We start from the raw sequence: 27,746 nt of genomic DNA, 5'->3' as shown, positions 1-27,746 counted from the left end.
AATGAAAACAAACTAAAAAAGAAACAAAGCAATATGATTCAAGAATCTGGTTGACCTGGCATAGAAAAAGAGCCTGAGTGTAAGGGCCCCACAGCTGAGGTCAGTACTTGCTTTAAGGAAAGTGTTACTGTTTATTCACTTCCTTGGATCAATGTCCTTTGCTTCTCTTTTCCCTTGTATGTTCTTGTCTCTCTCTTCACTCTGACCCTTTTCCCCCACTAAACCTTCACAAGAGCAATTTCTTCACCAATAAGTGTTTCATAAAGATCAAATATTTCCGCTGTCTGTTCCCCATCATTGTGTCTCCCCCCCCCCCCCCCTTCTTTCACAAATTCCTCATGTTCTTCAATAATTCAATAAAAGGAATCTCTTTTTTCTCAAGTCTTGAAAACTTGAGTTTTGACTAATGGTATTTAAGCACATAAATGGCAATACGCTGAGTTATGTGGAAGGGAAGCTTAACAGTATGGAATGCCTGGTGTGGGCTGGCACACAGAACAATTTAGCGCTTGCAAAAAGTTCTGGCTGGGAGAAGTACATGGCTTGTAACAATAGAACTAACAGAATTAACTTGTTACAGATTTCATAAATCAGAATAATACAGAGAAAAAGAATGTAATCCTTACTCTTTGCAACAATGTAGTCTCCAAAACAAACATAGATAAAATTTTAAACTGCAACAAGGTATTATTGTACTGTGTGATTTCACATTTTACACCATTGCTAATGAGTAATAGACCAGTGGAAGCATATTTAAAACTACATGAAAAACAGAAACCTGAGAAAATCTTCCTCCATGTATCCTAAATTAATAAAAAATAATACAATTCATGTTTTAATTAATTGGCTAAGATTATTTTAAAGAACTGCTCTGAATTTCTTTCTTATATATGTAAATCTCCATCTTAGTGAAAATTTCATAATCCTTTAAACTTTCATGCTACTAGTAAGAAAAGCTTTCATTAATACAAAAAGAAAAGATGCTGAGACGTAGGAATATTATGGCACCAGAGCAAATCTGGTTAAACCTTCTGCATTGCTTTTTCTTTCCTCTCTAAAGATAATGAGCCATCTCTTCAGGTAAGCCAGTTCAGCTTCACTGATTTGGGTAAAGTTACATTGATTTGCATCTGCTGCAGATGTTTTTACTGGTACCCATTGATATCAGAAGGCAAAATCAATTCGTATTTTATAAATGCTCCAACTTGGTCATATTTTTCAAGCTGCTTTTAATCTTTGGTTTTCTTTTCGTAGTGGTTCATGACATAAAACAAGAGATATGCCCCAGTGATATTTGCACAAACTGCAGAGGGAAAAATCCCAGTCTGCTTGGTATTTTGGATATATAAGATTTAGCTGAATTGCAAATGGTCAGCTGCCAGGCGTGCATCAGGTGTTCTGAGGAGAATGGTGTAACATGGGGATAGAAACAGAGAAGATCCCAAGGGCAACGTAATTTAGTGTGACACTGTGAGCACATTAAAGGAAGGCCCAGTTACCACATATCCTCTAAAACCTCAATATGCGATATGGGTTTCACAGAATGTTTAATTTTCCCCCTATACCTCTCTCTCCCTGCCACAATACTTACTGCTGAGAAACAGTTGGCAGCTAGCTGCCTGCTAGGAATAAAATATACTAGCATAAACTCAGAACGTTGCAAAGATCCAGACCCCACTGTCCTGAACCAGAGATAAAATTGTATTTACTTCATTTTCATCTGAGTAATACCACAGAGATTTTATCTGAATGTTAGTTTAATCGGGAATTATAAGCATTGCTCAAGACCCACAGGAGGCTGCAAACAGGTTATCGTGTGTAAAATGCCAGAAAGTGTAAAGCACATTGATAGTGCCATGTTGCATTCACCGCTGAAAAGGAGAAAGGTCACAAGCAACACATAAAAAGACAAAGGAAATACTATTAGAGGTATTTGCTTGTGGAAAATTAAACATTACACTCAGAACTTGGCTTCTCAAGACCCAGTAAGGAAATGTACGGGGGGAAAAGCACGCTGCTCTGGGAAAGTGAACATCAAATACCTCTGAAAGTAACTCTTGTCTACACTTCCAACCTGTAGTAACACAGTGTGGTCTCAGTAGTGGGCATAGCATGCACAAGGGGTACAAACGCTACAGTAACAGGCAGATCAGCTCACACTAACAATTTCAATGCAATCTAATGGTGTAGCCTTTCCCACACTTCATTGCAGGCTTTCAGGCTCTCTGTGCACTAGGGAGCCTCCACTTACCCAATTCTCTCCCCTTGCTTTTGTGTGGATGTGCACGTATGGGTCTATGTATATACATGCATTGCACACACGTATGCGTGTGTACTAGAACAACTGGCTCAGCTTCCCATAACAGCTGCTTTTGGCATTTGATCTGTATTTGAATCAACACGAGTTGATCTCATGAGTTCAATTAACATCTCTCAGGGGAGCCATGCAGAGGCCTGCTTCAGCGAGCCTGCATCACATGCCGCTCAGCACACTAGCCTGCCTCCCGAGCAGCTCCCCAAAGGCACGATGTTTCTGCCGAAATCCTAACAGATTTGGGGCACATCTCAAATATGCATGCCGGTGGTTCCCCACAGCAGCCCGATGCAGAGGCTTGATGCTGCAACCGTGGAAGTCCCAGAGCAGAATCAACCTGCGATCGGCATCCTCACCGCTCAGCTCCGGCCGCACTTCAGGCGGAGTAGCTGCATCACAGCTTCGCTGTGCTCTGCTCCCCCCGGAGCCGTGCTGCCCCCGGAGCCGTGCTGCCCGTGCGCGCAGCTGCCACCCAGCCCGCTGTGGCTGCCAGCTCCCTAACGTTGGCTGTAGCGGCGTTTTCAGGTTCGCCTGCCTGCTCAGGCGCTTCACGGCTCAGTGCGCTGACGCCTGCGACAGAGACAGGAATGAAGCGCAGCACGACGGACACTCTCGCTCTTTGCATTTCTTGCACAAACACACAGACACACCCCACACCCCGCGGCCCGGGCAGCCGGGCCCTGTGAGGGCGCTGCTCGGCGGGCAGCGCGGAGGCTGCCGGTGGCCGCGCTGCCCGCGCCCCGCTGCGCGCCCCGCCGGGGCTCGGCCGCGCTGGCGGCTCCTGCCCTGCGCTGCCCCGGGCTAATTTCAACCCCCGTCCCCGCGGGAACGCGGACTTGGGCGCTGTTCACCCACCGGACGAGCCCGGCCGGCGCGCAGCGGTGTCGGGCGGCAGTCAGCCCCGCGGCGGGGCCGGGGGTGGCAGGGGGTCTCGCCCGGGCTGGGGGCAGCGCCCGCCGCGCAGCCGGGCCACCGCAGGCTTCGCGTACGATGGCAGGTTCCCCCCCAAGCTCCGTGTCTGCACCGTGTCCAGAGCACAACGCGGAGCCGAGTCCAAACGCTTCTAAAAAAAGAAAAAAAAAAAAAAGACCGGACTATCTTGTCGTGCATCTTTGTCTCCGCACGTTGCGTCTTTTTCCTACCATTTCTAAGCTCGTGCATGTAAATTCCCAGATTTTTAGGGAAAGAAAGAGCAAAGGGAGGAAACGCTGTCTAGCCTTATTCCGCCCGATCCTCTACTACGCATCCTGGCTCGGCTCGGCCCCGCACCCCGTTAGCGCCCAGGCCGGCCTGCCCTGGCTGCAGCGGGCCAGGCTGGGGCAGCGCAGGGCACGGACGCTGCAGGGCGGCCGGCGCACGGCAGGGCGTACCCGGGCGCAGCCTGGCCCGAGCCCCCGCTGGGCGGCGCGGCCGGAGGCTTCGCGGCGCCTCAGGAAGGCGCAGCGCGGCCGGTACCGGGACCGCCCAGCCGCCCCGCGCTCGAGGCGCACCGGGAGCGGCCTCCGGGCAGGGGCACGCACAGTACCCCGCTGCGACTGCAGGTAGCGGCTTAGGTCTTTCCCGGCTGCAGAGAGACGTAACGGCAAACTTTCTGCGGCGCGGGCCGCCGCTCGCCGGTGCGTTCGCCTGCGAGCGATCCCGCGCGGTGCGTGGTCTCGGCTCACCTACAGCCGGGCTCCCGCTCCAGGTGCGCGCCCGCCTGCGCCTTCCCCCGCGTCTCTGCCCGGGGGACACACCTGGGTGCGCACCCGGCCGCGGAGCATCCGCGCAGAGGCAGGGCGGTGCGCGGAGCCCGGCGCAGCCCGGCGCGGAGCCGCGGTGCGCGGCGCGGCCGCGGGGGGGCGCAGGCGGGCAGCGGCGGTGCGGGCGCGGCCGCGGGGGGCGCCGGGCGAGGAGAGCGGCGCGGCCGCGGGGGGCCGGCGGGGGCAGCGCGGCGGGGGCGGCGGGAGGGGGCCCGCCGAGGCAGACCTCGCCGCCGGCCGGGGAGGGAGAGCATCGGCGAGGACGGGAAACCCCAGCGCTTGCCCCTCTGCGCTCTTTTTGCCTTTATTTCCGTGTCTTTCCTCCCTCCCCATGCTGCGCAGCCTGCGCTTCGGTGGGAACCGTCGCATCGGAAGGAGCTGTTACTTTTTACAGCCGGCATGAGGCTCCCCGAGGGAATAAGGAGGTGCCGCACTAAGCAGCCGGGGAAGGACCTGCCTGTCATCTGTTGCACCGGAGCCCGGCTGCAGGCGCGATCCCCGCAGCTGGAGGTGATGGACACCCGCTAACTCGTGGGCGTGTATCCGAGAGTGCCTGCATGTGTGGCAAACATGAAGAAAATAAAAATGGGGAAAAGTGGCTGAGATGGATGAGAGCCAGTGAAATAAAACAAACACCTTTTAACGGGATTTCATTTACAAAAGGGTACTTATTCCAAGGGGAAATGTAACCTCTAAAACTGTTGGAGGAAGATGCCGGCAGTCAACGCATGCACCTAAACCAAGTAAGTTGTCACCAACTTTGATATATTCTCTTTCTGAATCTTTGACTCCCTTCTTGCCCCTCTACCAAAAAAAAAAAAAAAAAAAAAAAAGTCCCTAGGGCGGTCTGGGGTAACTTTTGCGCCGACGCAAGCGTAAAGCCACATTGTGCACCTCTTCGGTCACAGTCCGGAGGAGCATTGCGATCCCTTCTTTTCTCTTGCGCGTAGTAAGCGTGTGCTGTTCGCTCGCAGCCGCTGCCGTGGGACGCGGCATCCCTCGGTGGCTGGGCGCAGCGTGACACCTGCAGGGCAGCAGCCGGCCGGGCACGGCGACACGGTGGGGCGCTCCGCGGCCGCCCCCCGCGCCGGGCAGCAGCGAGGGCGGCCGCGGGTGGGGGGCAGCGCGGCCCCACGCACTTGGGTGGGCTGAGGGACCCGCGCCGCTGGGTGCTGGCGGGGAGCCGGGGCGCAGCTGGCGCGTCCCCGCTGTCCCCCTGGAGAGGGACCCGGCTCCCCGGCGGTGCGGTCCGCAGGGACCCCCTGGGAAGGTTCAGGTCCTGCCGGGAGCCCCCGAGGGGAGCCGGTGGAGCGGCGGGCAGGTGGGCAGGGAGCGCGGCGGAGCGGGCCGTGGGACGGCTGCTGGGTGCGTGTGGTGCCCGGTGGGGCTCGTCCCCCCTCGGGTTCACGCTGGCAGCAGCCCGGCGGCGGGCGGGCACCAGCCGCCCGGTCCTGTTGGAAAAGCAGCTGATGCTCCGGGGTCTCGAATGCGGACAGAAAATTGCGCTCTGCGGAGGGGCACTGCTGTGGGATGCACTGCAGCTGGTAAAACCTGCAGCCTCGTTCATCTAGTATTTCCCTGTTTTTACAAGAAAATGTCGTTCATGCACTTTTGTTTCACTGGACTCCGTTCCTGTTAGCATGGCAACCAAAATTTAGATTTCTCAAAGCGTGCCTCGTGAGATGGATGTTGCAATGCTAAAACACCTTTGAGGTGGAAGAAACTAAACCCGCTTTCCAGTCTGTCTTTTTCTTCCAGAGAATGGTTACTACTCCAAAAAATGAATGAAAAATAATAAAACTGAGATTGCACCTCAGTTTTGTCCAAGAAAGAAATACTTCTTTTTGTAAGAATTGTGTTTTCCTACAGTACAGACAGAACAGGAAATAGTTTATTCTAAGTCCTACACACTGAATTAAATGCCAATATTGCAGCACCTTTAAATCCAGTCTACTTGAAATTTCAAATTTAATTGTACTGCAGTGACATAGCATGTTTCAGTGTTTACATTACTTTCTCCAAAGCCGAGGCCTGGATACCTTTGTAAGGTTATCTACGCAAACTTACAGGTTTTTTTCCGATCGTTTAACCTCATTCTCATAAGCAAGAGTTTTCTGTACAGTCAGCGAAGCCAGGCACCTGAGTAAGACTGCTTTAGAACTGTCTTAGAATAGCAGAAATTCTGGACTTACAGAAGACCTGAGTTTACACCCCTTTTTCAGGCAAGACTCCAAAATAGGCTTTGTACTGTAATAGAAAAAAGATCTGAAACTCTCATGCACAGTTTAGCTTTCCTTGGGTGTTGCCTTCTATACTGGAAAACATTGGTTTTGCTTGCAGAAGGATCAGGTTCTTTAATATAATTTTTCTTTTTCTTCTGTTGTTCAGACTTAGGAACAGATGAGACTGTATTTGGAAACAGCAAAACAAAAATACGTCTGTCTTTTAAATTCAACTTCAGCCACTTATTCTGGCTCTATATATAGTAGTCATGGCCCTTAAAATAGCTCCAGAAAGAAATTCCATTTCTTTTTATCTCATCTTATTTAGAGCCAAATACTGCTAGTTGGAATTTAAGTCGATTGAGGTCACTATAGATCTGGTATGATTTTGAATGTGCCTGCTGAAAATGCTGGGTCCTGAGCAATGTGGCTCCACTCTTGGTGAAAGTGGATTTCCATTATTCCACGTTGGAAAGCCCGCCAAGTATGTATCAGGGGACACATGTAGAGAAAACACTTAAGGGGTTAGCTTTCACCTTTTTGTGTGTGTGTGTGTATATTGCCTCACTTAAATGACAAGTAAAAATGAGCATGACTGCTCTTCCCAACACCTGAGACCCGTCTCCATGCCACTGCACTATTGAATCTGTCAGTGTTTTCTGGGACATGATTCATTGGAGTGAGGTGGTAAAACCAACAGGGAAAATCCTGTGCAGCATCTCTGCCTGCCTCTAGTGATTCTGGTAATCAGTGCTAAAAGGGACTGAATTCCTTTTGAGAATGATGACTAAAGCACCATGGCTTGTCTTGTGGAAAGGCAGCAAGAAGCTGGAAGAACAGACTTTTTTTATAACCTGTTTCAAGAAAAAGCAGACAAGAATAGAGGAAGCATTGTTCTATTCAGACACTTAATGGTTTCTATGAGTGTCAAATTTACTGTTACCTTTTCTGTTCAGATTTCAGTTGTGTTGGATTATATTCTGGTTGCTTTATCAAATATAATATTTAAAATTACTGAAAACAGGTTGAAGATAAAACTTTGCGTATAAATCAATCTTCCATCACCATGTTTTGTGACAACAAAAAAAATCCCAGAAACCATCTGTTTTAGAAGCCCTGAATCCATTGAGGATGATGAGACAGACTTGCCCTTACTTTACTACACTGACACTACTTTTAAGTAGTGTAGTATATAGCATTAGTATAACACTAGCAACAACGGTGCCAGGATCCTCATGTCCACTGTGGTTTGTTCCTGCAAAACAAATTCACCTGATTAAATACATATTAATTAATACAGTTTTAAATAGTGAACACAGAGGAAGGCTGAGCAAATTAAATCTTTTTGTAACAGATATCCATGCAGAAATCCTTCATAGGTGCATTAGCTTTCAGTCAACTAGAATTTGAAACTGCTAAAAGAGGAACACCTGGAAATAAGACACAATTCTTTTGCACAGTGAAGTTTTTAAAGACATTAAAAGGGTTTTTTGGTGTGCCACACAGGCAAAAGCAACAAATAAATGAAAATTATTTGTTGTAACAGGTTTTTCTTAGAGTTGTGGCTAGGTTTGGGTTTTTGCTCCCTTCAAACTTCTGTTTTGGTTTAAATTCTCAAAGTACTTCTTCCACTGTTTTACAACCACTTATAATTTAGAAAGTGACTGGTGTGAAACAAAAACTGAAAGGAACCTTGGGTAAAAATTACTTTTTTTTTTTTTACAGCTAAGCTGTTTTTCAGAGACTGTGGGCTGAGGTGGGACAGGAAAACTTCCTTAAATTTGAGTGAATTTTACATATGTCTAAGAGTATGAACCCGAACAAACCTAACCTCTGAAGTCTATGAGAGCTTCTGCAATTGCTTGGTTGCTGAGCCTCTGCTAATACACTCATCAGAAAAGCTTCTCACGTACCTGTGCATGTCAGGTGAACCATCTGAATGCTATGACAATAGCATTACCTGTTATATTATGCAATGGGTAGAGACAGGAACAGTGGCTAGAGAAAGATTTTTCACTGGGCTTTCCTGAGACAGAGGTTGTGGGATTATTCTGGAGATACTTTCCACATATTACTGACAACTTCTGAGGAGCAAGCAACCTTTCCCCAAGAGGCAAAGGCCCCCATGCCACCACTGGTGCGTGGACAGTCATTGAGCAGCCAAGTCTTGTGGTGGTGCCCCTAAGGTCTTCCAGTCCTAGGTCAACACATGCTGGTTTTCCATGACACACAAATTATTATTTTTATTATTATTAAGTGATTACTTTTATCAGTTTTAAGGACTAAAAATACAGCCTTCCTTGGCTCAGAGAATTGTAAAGTTTATGCTACCTGCATTCACATCTAAGAAAAGACTTGAAAAATAGATACCAGGGTCCTCATGTCCTGGTGGCAGCTAGTCATGTGAAGCACAGTTCAGTTGACTTGCAACTGCCACTCTAGATGGATGCTGGTCTCCTGCAGGTCTTGTAGCATACAGACAAGCCTTTTGTAGCTATGCCTGATACCCTGAACTGACATGAAATACCTGTTCATCAGCTATTGAGGTGAACCTGTATGTAGTGTCTCTCTTCCTTTCCCGGAAAGAGAAAGGCAGATGCAGAAAGTGAGCCATCCTCTGTATTTTGTCATCTCCTTTATAGCAGAGCAAGCATCCTCCAGAGATGCCTGTCTCTCTTTGCTAACTGTGCAGTAAGACCCAAGACAAGGAACCTTCCTTCTTAGCTTGGATTCAGCTAACCTAGCTTGTGCAGATCAGGCTGTACAGCATAAAGGTTAAATAAGCACAGAGGTCAGTAGATCCAGGACAAATGGTTGCTATAATCAGACTAAAATGCATATTAAAAAAACCAACACCCAAAAACAAAACAAAAAAAAAACCCAAACCAAAAAACCAAATCAAAACATGCATACACATGCACATGCTCCAAGCTGCTGTGCTAACTTTAAAACGCTCCGTAAATGGCATGAACTCACAACTGCCCCTTGAATGCACACTTCTGGGAGTATGCCAGCTGCCACCTCTGCAATCCAGTTTCCTCACACAAGATTCTTCAAAATATATATAGTCTTTTGCAAACTGTCAATTACCTAAAACATTTGTCACTTTTCAGCTCAGGTGTCTGGTTCTCATGCCAGTCAGCGAGAGGCAGCAGCTGCTAAAGAGATGACATTTTTCTCAGTGAAGGCCAAGTAGCAGGGGTGATTATTAAACTAGGTCATAGAGAATGAGAGGGAGGAGCATTAGTACAACTGTCTTATCTGCCCCAAAATGTGTGGTGACAAGTTGGCCTGACCCGAGAGCTTTGCTGCTCCTTGTGAGAGAGATAGAGGCATTCTGTGGGTAAAGACCTTCCTGCAGGAGGCTCCGTATAGGATCGACTGAGAATTCAAATTTCTCATTTTAACCATCATTTAACCAAAGCACCCATTCACATCAGAGGAGGACAGCAGTCCTAGGAAAATCAATGCAGTCCTGTGTCCATTAGATGAATGGACACGGTTTTGCCTGTGTTCCTTCTGTGTTACCCTAAATCAGGGGAAGAATACTAAAGGATTCTATTTTGAAGATAAAATCTCTAATAGTTTAGCAGATTAGCAGTTTGGTATCAGACTTGAGAGTACTGGACTAAGAGGGAGCAACAAATTTGCTCCCAATGAAAATTCCATTGTCCTCTGTATTTATATGGGTTTTGATTCTAAGAATTGATATATTTTAAATTTAGTTTGTATTTGCCAATAAAAAATTTATTTCATGCATTGATTGCTACTATCATTTCCATTCTAAAAAGTAGAACAGGTCAATTTACTTTTTGAGTAGAGGAATGAACAGTAGGTTTATCAGAGAAGACACAGGGTCGTATTGTCTCTGATTTAAAATTAACCCCAGTACATTTTTATATAGTAATTTATATCAAAACCATGATTGCTGACAAATCTTGAAAAGCTATAAAAAGGGATTTTTGTACCAAAGCTCAGGGTTTTTTCATGTAGCCACCACAAATCTGATTGCCAGTCATAAACCAACCATAGATGTTCCTTGTATAGTCACTGGAGAGAAACGGAAACCTCCAGTGGACAAATTAATCCATCTGATTCATACACCTGACAGAGAGTGGGGGGAATCGGGTATTTCTTGTTGATGATTGTTGGATTTCACACAGGTAAAGTAAGGCAAGGTGAATCTCACCTTACTGGTATCAAAAAAATAATTAAAAAAACATATTCAGAGGGGACAGAATAGAGATGTCTGTTTTCTTCTAGGGTCTCTCAGGGTCCTATAGACCTTCATGGTACTGATGCAGATGATGATGTCACTTCGTAACAATAACTAGATGACTACAACGTAATTCAAATATCCTGTTGTCTGCTTTCAGAATTTTTAGGAATTTGTGATTGGATTGGGTAGCTGAAATACGGCTTGTAGCTGTGGCAATGGGAATGGGAGTGTCAGCTGGACCCTTGTAAAAGAAGAACGCACTGTCCTGGGCACTCTCATCCTGCCTCCTGCGAGTGCAAGGTGTCTCTTCTGGAGAGAACATGCTGCATCTGTGGAGCCAGGGAAAGGAGGCACAGATTCTCTTCCGATGCTCTCAACATTGACATCTCCACAGTGTACGTTAGACTACTGAATACCTAATTACAACAGAAATCATCTTTCAGTGATGACAGAGTGGTTTTAATCTCTGTTCCTGTGGAAATGTTCATTATTACCAAAACACTTCAAAATAAATCCTTTCGCTATGCTTCAGCGTTGACTGCTACATACAAACTGCCTATCTTCCACTGGAAAATAACTAAAATGTCCCATTTGTGTTTCGCTCATACTGGCAACATTTTGTTTTAGTTTGGGAGAGATGCTTCCCTTTAATTTTTGCTGGTAATCACTTAAAGCGATTAGTACTGCTGTCAGTCCCTTGAACTTGTTCATGCTACTTGGTGAGTTTGATTTTCACATTTGGTGTGTTCTTTAGTACACTTGTACCTGCAACACTGTCAATTTAAAAAACGCATGCTTTCCCTGTGGTGGCTTTATTTAACCGCCTAGCAGATACCCTGCAGAAGGAATTCTGGCCATGAATAAAACCAAAACCAAGTTGCCTGCCAAACAGTTGTCTAGTTTGCCCTAAGCCTCTTAGCTACAAACCCGTCATTCAACAGGCAGTAATTGCTTGTCTTTGAATTCATCTCGACACCTTAACATCAGACCTGTGAGTCAAAGCTAGTCTTTATAGCTTTTAGAAGGAACCTAGTAACTTCAGAGAGTGATTCATGTGACCTATCTTGAAGGAAATTAATTGCCCTCTGCAGAGCGTGCATTTCTTCCCATTTCTAATAAAGAAAGATTGGGGTGACAAACCAGCCTTGGATGCCAGTGTTTTGGATTCCTAGGTTAGCAAATATGAACTACGCCTTTATTTTTCAAGTGTTTTAACTCAAAGTACTTCATCACGCCACATAATGATTAATAAAGCCTCCTAAGACTAATATGAAGTATATGCTATACTAATTTTTTTAAAACTAATCGGAAACCTGGCACCTACGGCACAGAGATCACAGATTGCAAATTGATGGCATAGTATTATATATATTATACTATTATATACTATGTATAAAATACATAGTGTGTATATGTACACACTATATATACGCCATGTATATCATATACTATTATATAACATTATATATAATAGATGGTAGGTATTTGTACTAAATCCCGTGCTATAACTATTCTTGTATTTTCTTGTAAAAGGCATTGGGCTTAGTACAGAGCAATTGCAAAATAATATTTTGGTCTGCCCACTTAATAAAAATATTTTTGTTCATGATTGTTTTAACTTAGTGATATTAACTTTGAGCATATTTATGCAGAGGCCAGTTATATCAAATACTGGCGTGATCTGAGATGATTTCATTTACTGCTGCCGTGTCTTTACGTAGAACTAAACTTCCACAATTATTTTTTTTTTATTTTTTTTTTAGGATTTGCTTCTTCTACAATACCTAAAACAAGCACACTGAGCATGAGTTCGATTATCTCTTCTTTTGAGTGTGAATTTGTTCACAGGGGAGGGAAGCAGGGCATGCTCAGTGAGCTGGGTTGCCTTTCAGTGGTCAGGCACTAGTCCAGCCTCAGAGCTGCGCTGACTTACTGAACTGACAGCACACACTGGGTTTTGTAGGGATGGGTTGGGATAAAAGAAGGATTTCTCGCTCATCCCCAGAGTGCTTCCTCTTCACTCACTTCTTAGAACCCACCCTCATTTTGCTACCACTTCTGCTGGCTTTTGACCAGGTAGGAGCTTCCTTCCATCTGAAGTATTCCTTTCTGAAAAATAACCTTTGGGTTAACTGCAGACAGGATCCAGCTTTTTAGATCTTTATAACTAAAAAAATGATCCAGTGCATAAGATGGGATCTGGATATATGCCTTCAATCCATTCTGTCATTTTGTTTTCTTAAAAGAACATTACTCTCATAATAAGCTATTTCCTTGCTTAGCACCTTCAGTGAAGCACCACACTGGTTTACCAATGTCTTCTTACTGATGTGCTCTTGTGCATTCACCCTTGTCAGCTATTAAGGTTGGATTTGCCGCTTGCTCAGCATGTCAAGTCCAGAAATAGTAGTTGAGCTCTTGGTGACACTGAAGAAGATTTTATTTGTCTTCAGTGTTACGAAGCACCAGAATCTCTGGGGAAGAGCCAGCCACCTCACCCTGAGGAGCAGTGCCCATGTGTGGGTCTGCAGTTCTCTCTGATGAGATGGCGTTCAAGGAGCTCGTTAGCTGGTCAGTCCTCAAACTTCTGTAGTTCTTCAGGGCACTGCTCATAACACCTGAGAAATGTGTAACTTAGCACAGCATGTTTTGCACTACCCAAAGCCCACGTGATAGAGTCCTTACTTTCAGGAAAAATCATTGCTGATTAATTATGCTTCTCAGTGATAATATACCACCAGGCTTCTCTTAAAACCAAGGTTTTGCTGACTTTGGGCAAGCCTTTTGAGCAAGGGCATGAGTGGGACTTTGAAGAGGAAAGAAATAAGTTGACGTTTCAAAACAAAAATGGACAAAACAGTAGGTGTTTTCATTTCAAAGCAGTCATATAAATAAAAGGCGATAAAGACCATGACTGTTGAGAGACTCTAGCACATTCAGATAGGTCAGCTTGTGCTCATATTCTCCATAATATTCCCGTTGACAATTAGATAATAGGTATCTTTCAAGGCTTGATTTCCTTCTGGAAACATAGTGGTTTGGCAGAGAAGTATGCTGGGCAAAATGACACTTTAGTCATTCCATTAGTGCTTTCTTGCCTAATTGTCTATTTACTGATATTTTAACACTCTTTACATAAACCCTTTGCTACAAAGCAAAGCCTACAATAAAAGTATCTAGAACAATCAACAGCTCATACTGGCAAAGATATATGGTCAGCATGTGATGGAATTAATTTTGAAGAAATAAAATGCTACCTGGGTTTTGTAATTTAACCTTAATTCAAGAAAGTATTAAAATGTAAAATCTTGGTGTTCTACTAAAAGCAATGCTTCAGAGCATGCTTCTTGTTAAGCATTGACTTTATTCTTCTTAGTACAAGACGTTTGCCTGAATCCCAGTTTAGGGAGTATAAGGTGAATGTTTTACATACGAAAACAAAGAAAAACATCAATATTACACAAATGTGTATAGAGAATCCAGCATCACACATGCTAGAACTATATTAAAAATGTTTCTGCCATGCATGTTTGCATTTTCCTTTGGAAGTGTTGCTTTGGATCACAGAGATGCAGCCTATTACTTGATTTTTTTCCATTCCTTTATCATAGCTGTCTGAGAAAACTCCTTTTATTACGTGCTTTTATTACATAGGTAGCTGTCACTAAACAAGCCTATTTTATAGCCAAAGATGACATACGCAAAAACTCTTTTAGCAGCTTTTGCATATTGTAAAGCTTCCTAAAATCCCACAAGTTGCCTGCCTTTCAGTTTATTTGCATACTTACTTGTTTCAGATTGTAACTGTGTGTGCTCTTTGAGCTTAGAGAAATATGAAGATCACAGGTGAATTTAAAATGATGGTGATGTCAAAGTAATTTGAAATTCTAGCACCCTAATGTGAAATTTTACAAAATACAAAATGAAACAATTGTGCCTTCTCATCAATCATACATGCATTGGTTCAGATGGAAGATGTAATTTTGGAAATTTGCCCCCTTGGTTCCAAGAGAATTATAATGCTCTGGCAGCTTCTTGTTTCTTCTCAATAATTTAGCAGTTTATGAAAAATGTATTGTGTCTCCTCCACTCCAATGCAGTCAATGCAATTACAAGTTGTGGAGAATCTAGTCCAAAATCTTGCTGCTGTTGAGTATTTTAGAAAAATGTGTAGGCCTAAAACGTTAATCTATTTGCGGTCATTGCCATGGTTGCACCCTGCATCTGCCCTGTGTAATGTTGAGATGGCTTTCAATCATTTTCTCCATTCTTTATTTAAGTATTTCTTTCTGTTGCAGTTCACAGACTGATATAGTGAATCTTTTCATGGAGGGAAGCAGTGAATCTTTGCTTTAAGTACACTGCTATAGTTGACAAGGACTAAAATCACACTGTATCTGATTATAAGAATTCCTGCATCTTTCTGTTGCTGGGAAATTGATTTTAAGAATGAAAAATTAAGTAGGCAATGACACATGTAATTTTTACACAAACCTCTTTTTTAATAGTTTGTAAAATATTCAGCAGCCATTCTGAACAGATTTTTTATAGAATTGCTAGAAAACTGATTGCCATTTCAAGATTATAGCACATTAAAGCAAAAAAAAAAACCCAAAACAGTCTTGTAAGTCCCTGTTATAAGCAAAACTCTAGAGTATTATTACATATTCAGTATCTTCAGGCTGTTGTTCATCATTCCAGTAGATCACATATATTTCATTGAACGTGAAGTAACACAGTTTTAATGTTTTACCTACTTATGTCACCTGTGAAACCAGGTGTTGTTATGCAGGAATCATCAAAATTTTTGTTCAATTTCCTCACTCTCGCTTAATGTCTTGTAATAGCTCAATAATTCTTCTGAGTAAGAGCTCAAAACACTGCAGCAGAGCTAATTTCCAATGCAGGCATTCCACTAGCCAGTTTTTTTTTAGGAAAGGTAAATAGTTCTGTTTATATTTTGATAATTTTGAAGGAAATAGTAGTGTCTATACCCATAATCTGAAAGGTTTACAGATTTATGGATGCCCAGATTGCATTCTGTGTAAAAATATGTTTATAGATACTTATAGTTTTATGTGTATTTACATTAACACAGATACCTTTATATACACACGTAACAGAAGAACACATATGTATGCTTACAGATAGAGATATTTATGTGCACTATGTGACTGAGACATATTAAAGGTTAATTTTTGCTCTGGTGAGTAAAAGAGAAGAGCTATCCAAAAGTCAGGAATATAGCCCATTGAAGTGTCCATCTTGTGTGTGTACACGCAGAGTTATCTGTATCTCGTCTGGGAATATTTACCTCTCTCTGCACTTGCTTATGTGATTTAAATGCTAAGTGTTTGAGTCCAGTCCTTGGCCAAGTATGGCTTCTTTGCCACCCCAAGCAAGAGCTGTGAATTGGAGTGTGATGGCAACCCTCCAAGACACAGAAAATTTGTAGCCATCCAGAGGCAGTTCCTTTCCTCACAAGAGTCTTGCAGGAGGTGGAGGCTTCTTAATAGCCAGCAACTTCTGGGCATAGAGCTGACAGCCCTGACGCTGTGCAAACTTACAGGCAGCTTCTACTAAAGAATTTTTTTCTTAAGCCGGGTAGCAAATACAGCTTGACTAGGACTGAGCTAGTATCTTTCACTTTACTTATTATCCAGAAGGAAGTTTTTTGGTAAATATTTACGCAGAAATAATAACTCATCCATTTTGAAAACACAGCAGCCTATTAAGCAGCTTCACGTAAGTCTAATGATAGCATTTTTAACTGTTTGATCCTTAGATGAACTGCACATGGCAGCTGTGCAGGGAAAGCTTTTGAGAGGAGGCAGGATACTCTTGTGCTCTCCTGCTTCAGAACTTCCTCAGAAACCCGCTTCTGAGTGCGGAGACCACAGCGTGCATGCTATAGAAAGAAAAGGTAGTTGATCCTTCAGCATCCTGCTGGTGGTTTCACAGAGCCATTGCAGCAGCAGAAGCGTGGGAGCTGACAGCGTTTTGCGATCTCCTGCACTCGGGTGCAAGAACTGGTAGGAAAATAGAGGAGGAGGGTACAAGTACAATGAAAAAGGGATTTTAGAGTAAGCGGTGTATATTATCTAAGCCAATCTAAAAACATCATCCTGGCCTGACAGTTTCAGTCCCCCTGTGACATGCACCTGGAAACGTTCCTGGGTGATTGGTTCAAAAAAGCAGTTACTTGAAATCTCTGCCAAATCACCTTTGTTGGCAGAAACAGGAAACACATAACCACCATACTTAAACTCTTCATCATCTCTGTGCTCACCTGTCTACGACACACTGAGCAAGCAGCCCCTTTTTTTCTTGAACTTGTGAAGCAGCTGCACAGGGTGACTGAGTGTAAAAGTCAGAGGGGCAAAGCCAGCTAATCCCTTTGACTTCTCCAGATAACCATGTTTGAGTTTCTCACAAACTGCTCCTTAGAAATTACTTTTCTAATCTTCATTGCACACGCTTAAAAAAAAAATATTTAATTTTTTTTAGAATTGTGGCACAGAAAAGTTAAATCACTTCTGACTCATTAATCTTTAATATCTATCATCTGTAGATAATTTATCCAGTTCCTTTGACTGCTAGCTAATAACTTATACAGTGGAACTGGTAAATTCCCAGATCAAATAAGGGTAAGTGCTAATACCAGGACAAAATTAATATAAGGATTTGGCTTGGATTGCCAGGTCAGAAATTAAAATGATAGCCAACAGCTGTACACAAAATAGATTTGGTAGTTCAAGTGAAGTAAGTAGCAGCTGTCTGAAGAATGCAGATAAAACAGAGACTCGTTTTTGCTGAGGTCCATAAAGCAGGCTCTTTATTGATTTGGTGATAGGTTTTCAAATAAATGTTTTCACAGTTCTTTCCTTTAATAGTCTACTGCTTAGCTCCTTGTTGTTTATAATAATATATTCCCTTTATAATCATTATAATTATATTACTGTGGCATAAAAAAAAAATAAATACACAAGGTTGGAACACAGACAGACCTGAGGGCATTGGGATTCCTCCTCCAGCTGTCTAAACCTTGGATGCCAATGCAAAGAAACTGAATAGCCCTCCTCAGGGGCAAATCATTGTCTTCAAGTATACTAGAAACTGAATCAACCTCTGAAAGTTCTTTTTTGAGTAAGAGATCCCAAGTAATTATAGCTTAATATCTCTAGACTGCTGACAAAGAATCTGTTCTTGATCAGAGTGGTGATGTTGCAAGAAGAGTGACAGCTGCTAGCCTCATCTCTCCCTTTTTCCCTTTGCTGCCTTTCTGGGTTTCAGTAGTGATTAGAAACATGACTGACCTAAAATAGCTAAGTACAGGCACCGCCAAATTTCCTATAACATTAAAACCAAGAAGAGGACATTTCCAAAATATCTATATCAAGTTTTATTTAAAAAAAAGGAAAAGAAAAAGAAAAAAAAAGGTTGCTACAGGATTACAGGTGTAAAATGGATTAGAGATGAGAACAGAAAACAATAGTAATTAAGACCAATTCAAAAGAAGATTTAACAGCTGTTCAATTCCAAAAGATTAAGAGAATGTTTAAATAAAACACACAGAATAGGAAGAAGCACACCAGGGAATAGAAAATACTAAAGAGATTTCAAAGAGGTTTTAAGGGTAGATAAAACCATGGCTTGTTGAAGAGGGAAGAGATGACTTAAAAAAAGAAGAGATTGAGGGGCCCAGTGAAGCCAGATTACAGTGAGCCAGAAAGCCAAGAAAATCACTTGCTTTGCCACTTGCTAGTGTAGATGACTGAAATGGGTACTAGTAATTTGACAAATAATAGTTTTTAGGGCATACAATAACCAGAGCTATTGAACTGCATTTGTAGTGTAACAGTGCTGTTGTCCTCATACACAGGTATGTCTTCATTGCTTTCTGACCTATAGTGTCTGGCACATTTAAATAGAAATCTTAGCTTAATGAATTTATGAAATAATTTATCATTTCCTAAGCTCCAGCCCTGCAAAGATTTGTTTTATGCACTGTGAGTGATTGCCTACCCAGTTAAGTCAGTTTGCTTTGCCACTGACTTCAGCTGCGGTATTACTTCCATTACTGAATAGTCATAATGCCTTTAGTATTTTAGCAGCATTCAGGATTGAAAGACACTGTGAGTGGTGGGACAAACTGGCTTACTGGAGTGTTGGCAGTAGAGGGTGGAACATTTTACCGTATACCATCTTGGAGATTTCACATGAAAGAAATCAAAGGGTACATGAGAATGTGCTTAAAATTGCCTGGGAAAGCACAAAGAAAACAAAACATGATAATACCACTGGAGCCTTAAATAACATTATCTGAGTGACACCAGAAGTCAGCTATGTAGTATCATGGATGTAATTGCTGAACTTTAGCAGTCCTGGCAGCTTTTGAGAATCAAATGAATCATGTATTTGGGTGATACAAAATTCTTTTCATATTTAATTCTCAAAATATTCTCTAGCTGTTGAATAAGAAGCAACCCAGACCAAGATCTACATCAGGTCTTGGCAGTCAAGTAGGAAAGACTCCAAACAAAGGAAAAAGTTGTAACATCTCTTAAAATTAATATAATGTAATAGATAGATGAAGCTGGGCAATGGAAACAGTCCTTTTTTCAAATAAAATCAATTGAAAGTGTGAGACTGCCATTTCAGGTGTCAGCTTATCTTAATAATTTGTGTTTTTCAGAGCGCTGTAAAAATGGTGTAACTTTCTCTAGAAATAAGTGTTAATTTCCTAAGTACAGGGTATGTAAATCTCATTACTTGTGCATAGTAACACAGTGAACTGGTAAACTGAGGTGGATTAAAACCTAGAAGATAACTGAAATGAAGAAAATAACCTGTGTTGAAGTTAATGGAAGTTTTTCAAGTAATTTTAATACAGTCACAGCTTTACTGCTTCCATCTAAATTCTTTAAGCCTAATAGCTTGTGTTTGACAGTGGCAAAACCCATATTTCTAGATAGGAGTACAGTAACAGGAAGCATATATCATCATTTGTTGTATTTGTTGTACTCTCCCAGACTCCAACCACTTCAGTGCACGTTATTTCTTTGCCAGATACAGTTTCTCTGTGTTTTGTAATCCTCTGCAGGTTTGTGTTTCATGAACTCAACCAGTCTTCTGTGTAACCCATATATACTTCTAGCATCTTCACAATTCTTCAGCAATGAATTCCTCAAGTAACTGACTGAAGACTCATCAGCTCTTGTTTTTTCTTGAACCTGACTCCTACTGCCTTCACTTGATTGCTCCTGGATCTCATACCTGAAAAGCCAGTGAACAATTAATCCATGTCTGTCGTCTTCTTGACACCCATAATTACACAGACCTATATTAGACCTTCCATCTGTCATTCTTTTACAGAGTGAAAAATTGTAAAAGACTTTGTCGTTCCACTTCTGGAAGCTCTTCTGTAAGTTTAATCGTTCTAGTGCCCTTCTCTGAATGTTTTCCGGTGCTTCTGGCTCCTTTTTTTTTTTGAGATAAGGAGCCTAGAAATGCATTTTCAGTCCTTTGTGCCACTCTGAAACTAAAGACATATATATTTCCATTAGTATGGATGAAGGAAATTCTGTTTGACAGGAAATGGGCATATTAATTAGATAAAATTAATCTTATCTTTTGGCAGCCATGACTCCAAATTCTTTGCCTTGCCTCTTGTTATAAAAGAAGAGTTACAGAATACTTTCCTTTTTCCTGAAGCCAACTTGGCAGAGGTAGCTGAGACACGTGGGAATATAACTGGTCATGACTCATTTAGGCTTAGACAAGAAAGGAAGATTTATAAAATATCTTCTATTTTGTTTACGGAAGTGTATTTCAATGCTGGGAGCTTAACTTCTGTTCTTCTCTTTGAAATAAAGATCACACAGCTCTGTAACACCTGAATCATTATCTTGTGGAAGTGCTTGCTAAGAGTAGTAATCAGTCCTTTTAATTCCTGCACATGTGTTAAAATTCTGCTTATTGCTTACTGTAGCATATGGATCTAATGCAAATTGTACACGAACTTTCATTACTCACTTCAATTTTCACTGCTTTTGCCCTCTAATGATTCTCTACCCAGCTGAACTTGTCATTTCAGTTTGTCAAAAACGTATCTCAGGCAGGCTGTTGAACTTGGAATTTAAGAGAATAGGAATTTGCTGAGTATTCAATACTGAAAATAAGAGCAGGGAGACTACACATAGAGCCGTTCAGAATCTACTGTTCTTTTCTGTCTGTTGCACTCTAATTACATGTGCCACAAAGTTGCAGTTCCTCTTTTTCTTCAGACTTGTGTAGAGTTTCAGTGTATGTGCTTCTCTTCAAGGCATCAAAGGAAAATAAAGCGGAGATCCTTTAGCAAAAAGTTAACAGTTCATTTGTTTTTTCCAATTTGCCCATTGAAGGGAAAGGAGTCATGATTCAACCTCATTTCTCTCACATCTATCAGGAAGGTTTAGAATTGATGTTATAGTAGTGTTGAGATGCATTCATAGTCAAGTTCCCACTCAGTTGGCATTGACAGCAACATAACCCAGCCACGGGCTACAGCGATGCTGATTTTCATCAATCATGTTTTGAAACTTCGCACATGCCAAAGGGTGATGTCAGTTCCCTAATACCACAAGGTGTTGTCTTTGTTACTGTGTATGAACAGCTGAAGCAGAGGGAGGGCTGAGTATGTGAAAGCCACACAGAAAGCCCATGGCTGAACTGCTTCCAAACTTTGAGGAAACATTAACCTTGGAAGTGTTTTACTGTCTACATACCCATCCTGTCTTATAATCAATTTTTAATTACAAGCAATACAAAAGTGATATGATTCTATCATGCATATCTGTGGCAGAGCATTAGGGAAGATAATCTTATAGTTCAGAAATGCCACAAAGTCTAAAACTTAAGTCAGTGCTACATAATGTGAATAAAACACCCTTTGTGCTTTTCATTTTGTTGTGTTGCTGGGTTCTTTCCTCAGCAACTGCATCACAAAGCTTGTTCTGCTTTTGACGTGTTTTGATCTGGGATTCAAATATTCACTTGATTTCAGCAGTGCCAAGCATCTTGATCTTATTGACATAGATCACACTGTTTGACAACATTTCTCCTTGCAAACCCTTGAGACATCACACATTTGCATTACTTGTTCAGAAGGAAAAAGGCTCAGCCTGTGGTGACTCAGTTTGACTTCTGCTGAAAATCTTGACAGAGTTACAGAACACCGCAGATAAGCTTTAGTCATATTTGACTAAAGAAAAAAAAAAAGGTGAAAATATAAATTAAGTGGTGACACATACAAGCATCCTTGAGGTCCCTCAGTTTTCTCTCTTGGGCATCAATGATGAATAATACTTATTGTTATAGGTGGCCTATTCTGCTTATGGGACCCAGGGGGTTTCCTCCTGTCCCAGCCCAATGGATGGGAGGCTGCAGTTACATGTCCCCAGGTCCAACCTGCCACCGTGCTGATCATGTATTCCCAAAGGACAGATGTGCATGTGGGCACGCACACATACATAGCGTGGCTGGCCACATAAATCAGCACAAGCAGAACACGATGCCTTTACCAGCTTCTGCACCCAGTACTCAAATAAAGGTGAACACCAGAGAAGGTCTGGTCCTGTCCTTCTTTGTATGGAAGCCCCTCTGGCTGCTGGCCTTAAGCGCGCAGTGTAGCCTGGAGCTGGTCCCAGGTCCCCTGATCTCCCGTGGTTGCTGGCACCTGCACCTATGAGTTCCTTAAGCTCACTGTTCCACTCCAAATGCTGGCACTCAGACCCCTTACCCTGGTTTCATGCTACCCAGTTTTAAGTTTGCTAATATTCAATCCCAGCCACTCAGAGTAGAGAGCACACCTGCACAGAAGATGGTTAGAATTAAGATTTAATGAGAAGAAGGGTCAGACTGCGGTGATCAAGTGCAGGGCTCAGTCAGACAAGTGAACTGACCAGCAACCTGCCTAAACTTGACCAGCTCCTTTTATCCTGTTGTCTCTTTAGTTTCCTGTATTTGTTTCTTCCTAATCTATGACAATCCCTTCTTTTCCCTGCTTTTGATCGTTAGTCTAAACATCCCTTAGTAAGTTTTGCGCATTCCCTAGCCCACCCTAAAACATCCCATAATAATTTTTCCACAATCCCCAAAATATCTTCCCCCTGTGTCTCACATGAAGTCCTTTACCCTGTAGGCAGTAACCCCATCTAGCTGCTAGCATGGCTTTCCAGGGAAGCTGTACTGCCTTGGCTCTTCTGGGTGTGTTTCACACTGCAGAGTGATTGAATCATTTGCCTGCAAGGATCTCAGAGAGCAGCCAGGTCCAGGTGCTCCCTTTGCATAGGTGGGCTATTGGGGTTCCTCCACCTGACGCAGCTCCTCTGGTCCTCAGGGGTCACCATCTTTACTGCAGTTAGCCTTTAGTCAGATAATGTAACATATACTGTCTTTGTGGTTAAATGACTGAATGAGCGGATTTGCCAGGAGTCATCTTTGTGGCTCATTTCACCTTTTTAGTTATCTCTGTGAAAAGTCCTGAATGGCCACTGTAATTTGTACCGTATTTGAATAAAGTCAACTCCAAATAAAACTGGACAATGTAACAGCAAATCTTCATTTAGGGAAAGGCAAACTGAAAGAATGCAAAGCAGAGAAAAGATTTTGCCCTTTTTAGTTGATGCTGCTGGACTTCTGATGATGCTAGTTACACACATGGTACTCCTTTGCTTTCTTCACTGTGTCATGAAGCAAAGTGCCGGTAGAACATACTTAGCTCTTTCTCAGCATTTTTAGGGTGGGCAAAGTAGTAGCTCTGTACTGTAGCTCAGCGCAGAAGTGATCCTGTTTCCTTTCAGTGCACATTATAGTAAAAGCTAATACTGTGCTCTTCAGCTTCCTGGACAGAAGATAACAAGTGCATCATTCATACTCTAGATGAACTCCTTTGTAGCTTAATATGTTATCTTCCCTGATCCAGTCAGACAATTTAAACTGTCTCTGTGCCACCGATGCATCCAAGACTGTTTCATATTTTATAAAATCCTGGTTTACCTGGAGGAGTCTATTAGATGCCAGATTTTTGCTTTCTTCTCTAGTGAATGTAAGTTGCTTGAAAAGCATTGCTGCTTCATTGTTTAAAATCTCTGTGATCTTTCATTAAAATTCATTGTTCCTACTGTGATGACAATTACACGCTCCAGCTAGGACTCTGCTGAGACCCTGTGGTGGGTTGACCCTGGCTGGATGCCACGTGCCCACCAAAGCTGCTCTGTCACTCCCCTCCTCAGCTGCGCAGGGGAGAGAAAATAGCACAAAAAAGCACATGGGTTATCATAAGACAGGGAGAGATCACTCACCAGTTGTCATGGGACAAACAGACTCGGCTTTGGGAAATTATTTCAATTTATTACCAATCAAATCAGAGTAGGCTAATGAGAAATAAAAGCAAATCTTAAAACACCTTTCCCCCCACCCCTCCTTCTTCTCAGCCTTACCTTTACTCCTGATTTTCTCTCCCTCCTCACCACCGGTGGCGCAGGGGACAGGGAATGGGGTTGTGGTCAGTTCATCACAGTTGTCTCTGCTGCTCCTTCCTCCTCAGAGGAGAACTCCTCACACTCCTCCGCTGCCCCAGCGTGGGGTCCCTCCCACAGGAGACAGTCCTCCTCAAACTTCTCCAGCGTGGGTCCTTCCCACGGGCTGCAGTCCTCACACCCTGCCCCAGCCGGGTCCCCCCACGGGTGCCGTCCCTCAGGCACAGCCGGCTCCAGCCTGGGTCCCCCCGGGGTCCCCAGCCCCGCCAGCAAACCTGCCCCAGCCCGGGCTCCTCTCCCCGCGGGGCCACAGGCCCTGCCAGGAGCTGCTCCAGCGTGGGCTGCCCATGGGTCACAGCCTCCCGCGGGCACCCACCTGCTCCGGCGTGGGGCCTCCAGGGGCTGCCGGTGGGGATCTGCTCCTCCGTGGGCCTCCCCGGGCTGAGGGGGACAGCCTGCCTCAGCGTGGGCTTCACCGCGGGCTGGGGGGAACCTCTGCTCCGGGCCTGGAGCCCCCTGCCCCTCCTGCCTGCCATGGCGGCTGCGGGGATGTGCCTCTCGTGCGTTCTCGCTCTTCTCTGGCTGAAGTTGTTGGGGTTTTTTCCCCCTTTTCCTAAATATGCTATCCCAGAGGTGCTACCACCATTGCTGATGGGCTCGGCCTTGGCCAGCGGTGGGTCCCTCTGGGAGCTGGCTGGCACTGGCTCTGTGGGACACAGGGCAGCTTCTGACAGAACAGAAGCCACCCCCGTAGCCCCCCCTTACCAGAACCTGCCACGCAAACCTGATACAGCCCCAGACTAACCTAATGCTTGACCCACTAAATTCACAATACCAGTTCAAAAACAGCACTCTTCACATTACATCTTAATTTCTTTACAATTAACAGGTCTCACTTCTCATTAATTAATTTCTCCCTTTTCTTCTTGATGTTATTGTACTTATCTGTAACTGTGCAAAACAGATATTGTTTACCCTGAAGAATCACATTTCCTAATGGCACACTTACTATTAACAATAGCACATTATAAGACAGGGATTGGTCAGTGATTATTTTATCTATTTTTTTACAATGTTACGGTTACATTTTATCTAGTTTTACAAAGATGAATAAAGAAACAGACATCCAAAGTTTTCATTATTCATTGGTGTAAAATAATAACTAAGCATATTTCCATTTTAAGGCCAATTGGGATGAAAAGTATTTACACATACATTTTGGAGGTAATTATCCACAGAAATTATTATCTGTTCATGAGAATTAAGATAATTTTGTCATCATGAGAATCACAAGTGAGTCATAGAGAAACAGGGGAAGAGAGAAGTCCTGTCAGCCAGCTTAGACCTCTCTGCTCCATCAGCATTGCTAGAAGTGTAGCTAATGAAGGAACAAACCACAAAGGCAGACATTAGAAATATATTCCCAAGCAAGGCATCTGGATCTTGCAGTTGCCAAGTATGGTCTGTTTATACTCATCGTAAATGTTAATGCTATGACTAGAAGAGAAAAAGGAAGAAGAAGGCAGGACAAAAGAGCAAGTCGCAGCAGTAGCAGAACATGGTAGTAAGTCATCCTTCCTGGAATGGACTGGTTATGTTACAGGAGATGAGGCCATATTTCATTCTAATCACTGGGCTTTGTGTTTGCAAGCTGTAAATAATAACTACTGCCTTGGAAAAATTATCATAGTTCATAAAAGGACCTAAAAATTCTAGATGAGTATGGTTGGACTGTACATTTCACTTAGCTGACTGTAACAAGAGAAAATACTTCAAGAAAAAGTATGATTTTGATTTTTCATAGTACTTTTAGTGCACCATATGAAAAGCTAAGAACTAAAAGACAATGTATATTAAAAATACTGCCAACAGGTACTTGCAAAACAAAAACTGTACTAGACTTAGAGCAGTGAACTCCACAGTAAACACTGTAGTATGTGGGTGGTGCTACTTCTGCTGTTCATATACAGTAAATACCATTTCACTTTTGCTTGAGAAAGAATACTTAAAATTGCAAAATAAATGTCATAGTGTAATCAAGTAGTTAACATTTAGAAATGGTACTATATTGCTTGTCCATAGCTAGAGAAACTAACATTAAAAGATTACTTTTTAGGTACAAAATTTCTAGACATTTCAGCCTAAGAGATATTTAAATTTGCAGAAAAAAATTATATGCAGTGAGAAAGAGCTTAAAAAGATACTCAGCTTTATTTGAAAATAATCACATCTATATGGTTCACACAGGTGATACTAAGTACCTGAACACACCTGCATATGCCAGTGAAATGTTTCATAAATAACTGCCAAAGGAAAGTGCTAACCCTGAACTCGATAGCATCCAAATAGTTTGGAAGAAGATATTAATTTTATGTAGAGCTTCTTTTTATTAACAATTGTAATAGCAAACCAGCATTTTTCTTGCATAGAGTCACCTTTCAATAATTGTGTTTATCTGTGAACATTTTAATCTTTAGAAGTTGTTTCAAATGTTTCATAAGACAAGGGCAGCTGTTCTGTAATTTTGAAGATTTCTATGTGTTAGGCAGAGCAAAAATGAAGAAACGACATAAATTTTAAGATTTTTTTGTTTGTTTAATTATTCCAAAGCAGTGAGGCATGTACAAATACCGCATAATATACACACATGTACACAGTGTCTCAATAGCTTAGTCACTTCAGGGCAGAATATTGTCTTAAAAAGTGGGTGCCCCTCTCATTTTTTCTCAGTCACTGTGGGTGAACTCATGAGCACAAACATTCATAACTGAACAGAAGCTTCAAAGTTTGATAAATTCATTTCAGGCTGATCTTTGAAGTGAAAACAAGGAAGAATCTCATCTGCTACATGCTAAAGATGAGGGGAAAGCATTGCGGTAAACAGAGCAAACAGAGACATTTAAATGCCTGCAATGGTATGGACATCTAGCTATGTATTCCAGTGTCTGATTATGGCACAGTGAATGCCAGATAATCTCCAAAGTTCTTCCTGTGGTATTGATCCAAAGATTTCTTCTGTCTCAGACAAGCCAGTGGTTTATTGTCAGTAGGAGTCTGTGCCACATGAAGGTTCCCCACATGCTGCAATGATTAGTCAATAGTGGAGGGTGAATATTTGCGAATTGCTCTATGATATAAAAGAAAGAAGAAAAAACTGTAGAGGGATGAAGCTGGGTTAATTATCATTAATAATATACAGCTGTGGGCTGGCTTCAGGGGCGGTGGGTTGGTTGATGTAGATAAGGTGCAGCTGTGGCTGGTTCTGTTAAGGGGTTGGGCAGCCGAGGAAGGGAGAGTAGCCGAGGAAGGGAGAGGAGGAAGAAGCGCATGGGGTGAGGAGAGACCAGGAGAAGGCAGCAGAGGGACTGGTGTGAAGAGTATGTTGGTGTGAGATGGTAAAAGACCTTGTTGCAGCTTGATAGTTTGGAGAGTGCTGTGACAAAAAAATTATTTATTTCTAGCTTCCTAACCATCACATAGATTAATCACACTAGACATAATCATGTGATGGATACTTCCAGGCTGATATAATACCAGTCAAGACTGCTAGTGCTATTATGATTGCCTTTAATAAGAGGAAATTGTTTTAATCTGATGATTTTTATATTCTCAGAAGAATGTTTTCTCACTACTATTTGTTCAAATTATGATCTTGGCTTGGTTCAGTTTCCGTGAAAATTTTGCATGTCAGAACTAGTTCCTCACAGACACTCCTGACTACATGAGCTA

General features: G+C 42.7%; 1 protein-coding gene across 1 annotated transcript in view; it reads left to right on the top strand.

Annotated features, from left to right (window-relative positions):
• Positions 1 to 4,301: 4,301 nt before the first annotated feature.
• Positions 4,302 to 27,746, top strand: part of TRPC4 (transient receptor potential cation channel subfamily C member 4) — a 162,151-nt gene continuing 138,706 nt past the window's right edge. Inside the window, exon 1 of the mRNA XM_056329817.1 lies at positions 4,302 to 4,799. The gene's annotated coding sequence lies outside the window, so the exon portion shown is untranslated. The remainder of the gene's footprint in view (positions 4,800 to 27,746) is intronic.

The sequence above is a fragment of the Falco biarmicus genome, chromosome 2 (genome assembly GCF_023638135.1).
Source record: "Falco biarmicus isolate bFalBia1 chromosome 2, bFalBia1.pri, whole genome shotgun sequence".
NCBI classification, from domain to species: domain Eukaryota; kingdom Metazoa; phylum Chordata; class Aves; order Falconiformes; family Falconidae; genus Falco; species Falco biarmicus.
This window is presented reverse-complemented; position numbering and strand designations above follow the sequence as displayed.